This window comes from Miniopterus schreibersii, assembly GCF_964146895.1.
Source record: "Miniopterus schreibersii genome assembly, chromosome: 19".
Taxonomy (NCBI): Eukaryota; Metazoa; Chordata; class Mammalia; order Chiroptera; family Miniopteridae; genus Miniopterus; species Miniopterus schreibersii.
Genome location: NC_138119.1, coordinates 32,213,505 through 32,222,223, shown reverse-complemented (window position 1 = coordinate 32,222,223; position 8,719 = coordinate 32,213,505). Strand labels below are relative to the sequence as shown.

Below are 8,719 nucleotides of genomic sequence, written 5' to 3'. Positions count from 1 at the left end.
CATCTTCTATCCCACCTGACTCTTACATTGCACCCCGTCACCCCCATGCCTTCGGGTTGAGTTCAGTTGATTTCTACTCCTTGGCAAACCTCGGACTGTATATTAAAGAACTGAGGCCTAGGAGCGCCCAGGCTCCCGGCTGGGTTTGGAGGTGTGTGGGAAGAGTTGGAATCTGTGTTTCTTTTTGGAAAAGTACAAAATTCACCTTGTAAGTAGTTCGCTTGTTTTGCGCTAGTACCCATGCTATTCACTAGGGGACGACAAGGAACTGAGAAAACCTGTTGCTGCTAGTCTCAGACTCAGCTAAACCCAGGGCAGAAGTACCCTGGGGGAGTTAGACAAGAAGGGCTTCAACCAGCTTTGGACTGTGGGGTAGAGTTGTGGAAGATAAAAGATGAATTTGGACTTGGGGTAGGACTGGACTGTTGAGGAAGCCTGGTTCTAGTCTACCCACCAGCTGAGTAGACATGGGTGTGTCCTTTCCTCCCTCTGTGGGCCTTAAAAAGGAGGGGTAGGTAGTTCCTAACACCTTTTTCCCACTGTAGAGCAGCGGTTCTCAACCCCATTAGAGGCAGCATCCCTTTTATAAGGTCCCCTCTATCCTGAAATGAAGCTCATAGATGATATGACCAATCTACATGCATCATTTTTTAAATGCAAATAAAGCTAATTATAATAAATAAAAAATAATGTATAATAAGACACAATGTCTCTCAATATATAAATGCCTAGGCAAGACTTACCAGAAGCTATAAATGAAATAGGCAGATTACTTGCACCTGCTTATAATCAATGTATTTGGATTTAAGAGAAATAGAAGGCCAGGGCCATTATGTAATTAAAAAACAACAACAAAGGTAATAGGGAATAGATACTAGAATAGAAATTAATGTTAGGCGAGTAATAGCAGACCCGATGTGCTTGCATATAAAAAGAGGAAGAGGGAACTGACCTAAGCTGCAGCAGGCATAATAAAGCAAGGCAAGTTAGAGATGGCAAAGTGGAGGTGAAGAGGCGCGATGCGCGTGTGAGGAGCTGGGTCCTGCGTGTGCTGCTGAGCAGCTCGTGTTACGGCGCCGAGTGGGTTAATGGTGGCGCTCGCTGGCACGCAGATCTCTGTCCCGAGACGCCATCCTGCGTTCAGGTCAAATTCGGTTGGCAGGATCTTAAAAGGCTTGGAGCTCATATATTTCCAATAGGCAATGGGATAGAGGACAGATTGGAATGAGAAATGGTCACACAAGTGCTTGAAAGCTACTGCATGTGGACCTTGGGGACAGCGTTAGAGAAAGAGAAAAAACCAGCAGGCAACTCCCCCAAACCAAACCTCCCACGTGGAATCCTTACAACACAATTGCTCATCCCTGGGCTGCAAAGCCTTTAAAAATATAAAGGATAGCTATAATATGAAATAATTTCTAAAAGCATTTACTAAAGAGACCCAGCGAGAACCCCTGCGTTTCAAGTATCTTTGCTTTGGTGCTGTTTGGTTCTCTCAGTCTCCTGCTATTTTCGTCCGGCCTTGACTTACTCAGCAAGACCCTGCTGCACTGGAACTGCTTTCAGCCAAACACGCAGGGCTGACGTGTTGTAATGTATTGTGTGGACAATGCATGGGGTAGATTCTTCAGTAATTTTGAGACAATGTCTTGATTCCATTTAAAGTTTCTTCTCCATAATAACCATCTCCTAACTTACTAATTCGTGAAACTTATAAAAAACCCTTGGAAGCTTATAAAACCTTCAGTACTATTATGAATCTCACGACTTCTACCTGTAGCGGGTGTAGCCCACTTGCACATTATAGAAGTGTGCAGGACATAGGACCAGTAATTATTGTGGAAACCTGTCCCGTGCGTTGCTGCCACTAACTGCCAGTAAGAGTGTGGCCTCCTTATGCCCCAAGACAACTTGAGCTCCCCCTAAAAGTTCTAAAGTTGCCGCTAGGGGTGGGATCACCCTCATTGACACCGCTGCTAAGTCAGAGGACCCTGGGCTTCCTCCTAGGTCCATGAGACCTCAGACGTTTTATTTATCCTTTCTGTGCCTCCGTTTCTTGGGTAGTAATAGTACCTTTCACATAGATATATACTGAGGATTAGTGAGTAAATTCATGTAATGGGCAGAAAACCATGTACCTGGCACACAGTGAATGCTCCATGAGCCATTGTTATTACTCTTCTTGCCTAGTTATAGGAATTACTATTGTTCTAATATTACTATCATTAGTACACTATTCAATGCTGTTACATGAAAGACTTCTGCTCTCATCTTAAGTTGTGGTTCTAACTGCTTCCACGGGTGTACAAAACAGTAGCTTGGAAAACCTCTCCGGGGCCATGGAGCTCACCTGTGAGCTCAGAACTGAATTTGCCTGAAATGGGCCCTCCTGGTCTGATTCTCAGATGGCAGCACTGGGTACTGGAGCTAGGCCCAGTGTGGTTGTCCATTGCCCACCCTCCTGGAGGAGCCCCTTCACGTGGGCAACCCCAGGAGGAGGCTGTAGGCCCAGGAAGGCTGGGGCTGGACCTCAGCCTATGGCAGCCCATGGCCTGGCCACCATGGGAAAGGCCTGGGGGAGTGCCCGGTGCCCTGAGGCTGGAGGAGTTGACGTGGACAAGGGAAAGGCACCTCCTAAGGCTGAACAGCAGGAGCCCTGGTGACATCTTTCAGCAAAGGGGGAGAACTTGGGAAACATTCCCCCCTTCCTTCATCCCCTGCAGGCAGCCAAGGGGCCTACACAGCGTCACCACCACCTCCTCCTATTTGTACATTAACTCAAAATTTCAAAGTGTTTTTCTTCTATTTTATCATTTAAATTTCCTGAGAGCTCTATAATGCAGTATTAATATCCCCATACCACAGATGAGGAAACAGAGACTCAAGGATTTTAATGGCTTGTGCAAATCTTCATGGAGCTGGCACGGAGCAGAGCCAGGAGAGGAGCACATCACCTTCTCTCTGACCCATCTCAGCAGTGTGGGGGCCTGTTCTTCACTGCAGGCTCAGGGATGAGGTGTGCGGGGTGGCTCCAGTTCCCTGGCAGCAGCAGGTCTGGATCTGGCTGCTTCCTGACACTGACAGGCCCCTCGTTAAGAATAAATGACCATGCAGTCACAGAGCACCACTCCTCAAAGGGCATCTGCTAGTTGCTGTTTTATTTACATTTCCTGCGTGCTGTACCTTTGACAGCCCCAGCCTGGCTCTGTCCTACGGCTGCGCTGGCCCCGAGGTGGGGTAGACAGGGACCTGTGAGCATCATCCCTGGAGAGGAACCAGCCCTTGTTCGTGGGTCCAGTGGCGCCCAGTGGTGCTGTCACATGCCACCTCCTCTCCAAGCCGTGGGCTCTGGGCTCCATGGGGCTGCAGATATGGAGGCAGCCCCAGAAATGGACACGTTCTCCAATATACTTTCCCAACCCAAAGCCCTCTGTCTTGAGCCTACATCCGGTCCCAACTCTCTCTGATTTACAAAGGATATCAGGGTTTATAGGGTCCCCCGGGATGTTACAAAATCCAAGGAATAGTCCCTTTATTTTTACCTACTCTGCTAGCCCTTCAAATCGGGCATTAGAGCCAGACCAAGGCAGAATCGGCAGTTAGAGGAAGCGTCCCTTCCCGTCTCCTCGCTCTCAGTTTTCTTCTCTTCTTGAACCGTTAATGCCTCCATTTCTCCCCAGACATCCCGCTCCAGTCCAGCTGCGGCCCCCCACTACCCTGGGTTCATGTTCTCTCTCCACTCCCCACCCTACAGAATTTATGGGGCTTCTTGCCTCTTACTATTCACAGAAAGGTTCCAAATTGAGCAGCTCTAGTTCAGTCTCTCACAGAGTGTCCACAACTGATACCCACTGAGTACCTTCCATGAGAAATGAACCAAAGGCATTGAGGCTGGATGAAAAGAACTTGGTTGGCCTTTCTGACGACTCCCCCCAAAGCCACATGCCTTCTTGTACCCTAAAGCAGAAATGCAGGGTGTTGTGCAGTAATCGAGAAAGGCTGAGAATTATTTTTCTTCTACAGTCCTACCCTCAGTCTCAGAGACCACATCAGGGGAAGGTTCCAGGGCCCAGAGCATCTGCTGCTCCCAGTATACAGACCTGGGGACAAGCCTTGATGTGGGGTCACCTAAGCCGAGCCAGAGAGATGAGTGTGGTGTTGGCAGCATAGCATCAGCCCTGGCACACAGGGAGGTGGCGCTCTTTCGAGAACTCGGAGGTTGCTGCAGGGGACGGAGGTGGAGATGTGCAGCCCGAGGCAGAGGGTTGGAGGGGAGGTGGTACATGTACTTTGAACCCGGCTCTGCTTGTAGGGAAGGCCTGGCCCCAGGACCCCTGTATGTTGCCATGAACCCTGAGGCCAGCCACAGGCAGACATGGACACAGAGTGCGAGAGACACACCGCTTCTACAAACCATTTTATTTTCTCTATTGGGTTTATACAAACTTGCAATATACAAATGCAGAGCTCATGAGGGTTCTTCCGTACCTATATCTATAAAGAATGCTGCTGAGAGCGGACTCAAACTCCAGCCTATCAGTCAGGACGCCCCGGCCCGGAGGAGGAGCTTTTGGCTAGAAAGATGCTGAGGGGCTGCTACAGCTGTCCGGTCCCCAGACAGAGATGCCCTCTGTTTATCTAACCTGAACTCTTCTTCTAAGGTCACTTTTATACTAAATGAAGACACTGAGATCATACATTTCCTTGTATAGTTTATTGTCTAATACTAGCAAATCAGATTGGCCCCAGTATGTGCATAAATAGATATATGTGTGTGTATATATATGTATATTTCATATTTGTCCTTAGTTTTAAGGGCTTCCAGGTGTGTGGGGGGTGCCTAAAGGGAAAGGAATTGGTGTCTTCTTGCTATGGTCAGCCCTGCCCCAAGAGCATGCCTCTCACCAAGGCAGAAGAACAAATGTGCGCAGCTTGCAACCTCAGAGAATCTTTAAAGTGACAGTAGCAGTATTTGATTGCAGCCTCTTGGTTATTGATCAGGAGGGTAATGTGCTAATGGGAAGGCTCTAGATTAGTAACCAGGGCTGTGCCCAGGTGGGTCACTCAGCCTTGGGCCTATCTGGGCCTCATTCACTCAGAGCAAGATGCTCTAGGTTGGAAACAGGGGCCAGTATGTGTCAAAGTTGGGAGGCCAGGCTTCCAATGCTGGCTGGGAGCTCCGTGCTAGGTTCCAAAGCCCTGGATTCTAGATCTGGACAGAAGACGTCCATCCTGCCCAAATCTGTGCAAGGCAAGAGCCCTTGCGCACTGCGACAGTCAAAGAGCAGTTTGGAAGGCTGAGCTGGCTTAGTTAGGTGCCCCAGGGGCAGCAGCTGGAGAAAAACCCTGGGGTTTATGGGCAAGGCCAAGATGCTACATTGTCCATGGGACTCTCCTCAGCCCAGAAGCGGAATCCGCAGTCTGGATGCCAGACCCTTAACGACAGCCCCCAGAAGAAAGGTCACAGAGGAAAACAGATGCCATAGATGTGACCCAGAGCAGAAAGAGGTCAAGTGAAAAGGAGTGTGAGAAGTCCAAGGAACTCAAACACATCTGTGCTGAAGGACCAAGGATCCCAGACCATTTCCTTTGGCCTTTGCACCATATCCTGGGTCCATCACGGAACAGACTGACATTCTTATTTGGCACAGGCTGCCACGAAACTGTCCGCCCTTTGCAGCAGGGGGATGGATGAAGGTGGTCCAGGGGCACATCTGGGGGGAGTTGCCTGCATGGATGTGCTTGTATGCACACACTGTAAACATTTTCTTCCATAGGATTCACATCCGATAACCCTAGAGGGTCGTCAAGAGTTGACAATGTAATCAAATACTTAGTCCAGGACTTCTAAGAGAATGTCCTGCCCTGACAAGATGCTCTCTGGGTGAGATCGGGAACTAGCCCTCTGCAGACCGGGGTGTGGGAGGAAGGAAGCTGCTGGGGAAGAGGGAAGGCTGGAGGGTTGGACCTGGAGGCAGCCACCCAGGCTCCTCACATTGTTTGCCAATTCATTGAGACATTGCACATTTGAAAATAGATTTGCTTTTATAATAAAAGCATAAAATAGATCTGTCTTAAAATAAGTCTTTCTCTCCCCTTCTTTGGATCAAAAGGCATGGGGTAGAGCCGCCACATGCTAGGAATGATATGGAAGGTAAAGAAGAGAAAATGGGCCCGGGCAGGAGTCCTAGGAAAAGATCAGACATCCAAACAAATATATATATATTACATATATACCTATAATATGTATAATCTTCATAAAACATATATTAAGGCATGTAAAGCAACATAAAAGGCCAGCTTTATGAAATGAGAGGTGACAGACGTGCAGACATTAATCCTTGGTATTTTACATGTATTTCTTAAAATATCACTTTAAAAAAATGAGACAGATAAAGGAAGGGGAAGGCATGGAAGGCCCTGAAAAATCCATGTCTTGTGGATGGAGAAAGGTGCAGGAAATGAGGAAGAGGGTTACCTAGGAGCCAACCCCACCTGCAGTCTGTGGAGGAGAAAGGACAGTTTGGGGTGCTTGAGCTGTGCTAAAGATGGGAAATGTAGCCAAAAACCTACTAGAAGTGAAGACAAGTGGAACCCCCCCACCCCCCCCGTCTGTAATCCCTCAGAAGCAAACTATCCTAAGTACCTAGACCAGTGCCTGGTACACAAAAGGTGCTCGATAAATATTTGTTGAATGAATGGTCATTTTTACTTGCATATGAACCAGTAACTGTCCCAGCCATGAAGGAGTGGAGAAGAATTGGTGGAAGGTAAAGTGGCTGTTCTTAGGGCTGCTGGAGGTCAGGCTGGAGTCTCAGGGCAGCAACTCTGGCAAAGAGAAGGCCTAGGGGCCAAGACTGTTCAGCTGCACTCTCTCCCCTCCCTCCTCTCCGGCTACATTCATCTCACGGTGGGTGGAGCAGAGGAAGGATAAGTTTGCTTCTGTGCCTCCCCCACCAGCTCCCTGGATAGAGTCAAACTAGAAGGGAATCCTTGGTGCAGCCCCAGCTGGTCCTCACCTGGGATGCCTGGGATGTGCAGCAGGGTCCTAGAATCTGGCCTCCCAGGTTAAGGCTGCATTCCCTCTCCCTGGGCACACTCTCGGCTGGCCGACAGCACATTCCAGAAAATGTAACAAAAATGGTTAGGAAGGCCCCAAGGCTGACCACACCCTGCATAACACAGATCCCTCTCTCTGCCCCTAAGCCCGGTAGGGGAGGCAGACATCAGGCCCAGACCTAAAAAGGGCCATCTGTGTCCCAGACTGTCCTACCCAGTCCCCTCACTCCCTACCCACATCCCCATGCCAAGCACTTCAGCAGAAGGCCACCAGGTGCTCACTGGTGGGGCCACTGCATTGGCAGGCCTGCTGATCCTGGGGATATGGTGGGAAGGGTCAAGCTGACAGGCTGGCACTGTACTTGGCACCAAGTTAAGGCTCCCCTTGGGAAACCATTCTCATCCCCTTCCCATCTCTGTCCTTTTACTTGCAAATGAGTCCTGCTGCTTCTTTCCCTTCCTTTCCTCTTTCCTAGGACCTCTCCCTTCTTCTCCTACCCCTTCTCAACCTCCCCCAGACACTGACCAGACCTGCTGCTATCACAGCCTTACCACCCCCTCTGGGAGCCAAGGGGCCTCTCCTCATCATCTTGTCTTTGGCTCAAGCAGGGTGGTTAGTCTCCACTGGACCACAAAGGAGCACCCATAAGCAGAGACATGCCAACACCCCGGGTATAGCTGGGGCAGTGGGGCGGGATTGATGGGGGAAGAGGGTGATGGCAGGTGCTGTCCTTGGTGTCAAGAAGGCCTGGAAGAGGCAGAGTGTCCATCTGCTCTTCACCTCCTGTCCTAACCTAAGGTAGCCCAGAGCATATTCCCCACCAGGGTGTCTTCTCCACCAGGGAATGTTCCAGTAGGGCCATCGCAACCTCAGCCAGAGTCAGGAGTCCTGTGACTCGGGCATCAGACCGATGCTTTCCACCCACCATCCCAGGCCCTGGCTTAGGAGCGCCGTCTGAGCAGTGAGGTTCTCAGGGCCGGGTGTGGTGGGTGTGTGGACGCTGCAGTATCCACGCTCCTCTCAGCAGCAGCCCTGGCCTCCAGCCTGGCTCCTGGCAGTTCTCCCAGGAGAGCTCAGGGGCCGGGCCTCGGTGGGCAGGGGACGGCTTCAGAAGGTGGCTTTGTGGAGCTTCACAGCATTGGCCTCAGCCAGAGCTTGCGCTGAAAAAGAGAAAGCGGGTGAGAAGGTGCCGCCCAGAGCAGACTCCAGACCACCTTTCCCAGGAGAGAGGTGACTCTTGTAAAACCTTATGGAAACCAGCCCACCCCTCGTCCCTGAGAAAGGGGAAGAAATAAACAGAAGCCAGTGCGCTTCTCCACCTGCCTGACACTGATGGCATGTGCTAGGGGTAAGGACGGTGCACAGCCTTTGGCTATAGATCCAATGTTATTTTAATTTACAATAAGATTTGGGATAAGTAAGATCGGGAGATATAGCTCCTGAGGCTTCTGTGTAACTCAACAGAGGGAAGCTTGTTGGCCAACAGGAACTGCGGGGGAGGGTGTCAGGAAGTCCCTTCCCCATGGCAGACCGGGAGGCCTCAGCTCTGCTCCGTGTGCTTCCAGGGAGCCCCTGGCCTTGGTGGTGCAGCTTCCAGAAGCAGCCCTGTCCCCAGCCCAGTCCAGCACTGCGGGGACACAGGCTCAAGCAGAGGGATGG

The 8,719-nt window shown here is 50.4% G+C and overlaps 1 protein-coding gene across 9 annotated transcripts in view; it reads right to left on the bottom strand.

Annotated features, from left to right (window-relative positions):
• Window positions 1–4,407: 4,407 nt before the first annotated feature.
• The window catches only part of PLEKHA6 (pleckstrin homology domain containing A6), a 128,519-nt gene continuing 124,207 nt past the window's right edge, over window positions 4,408–8,719 (bottom strand). For all 9 annotated transcript variants that reach the window (XM_081121815.1, XM_081121820.1, XM_081121814.1 and 6 more), the window contains one exon: window positions 4,408–8,220. The gene's annotated coding sequence lies outside the window, so the exon portion shown is untranslated. The remainder of the gene's footprint in view (window positions 8,221–8,719) is intronic.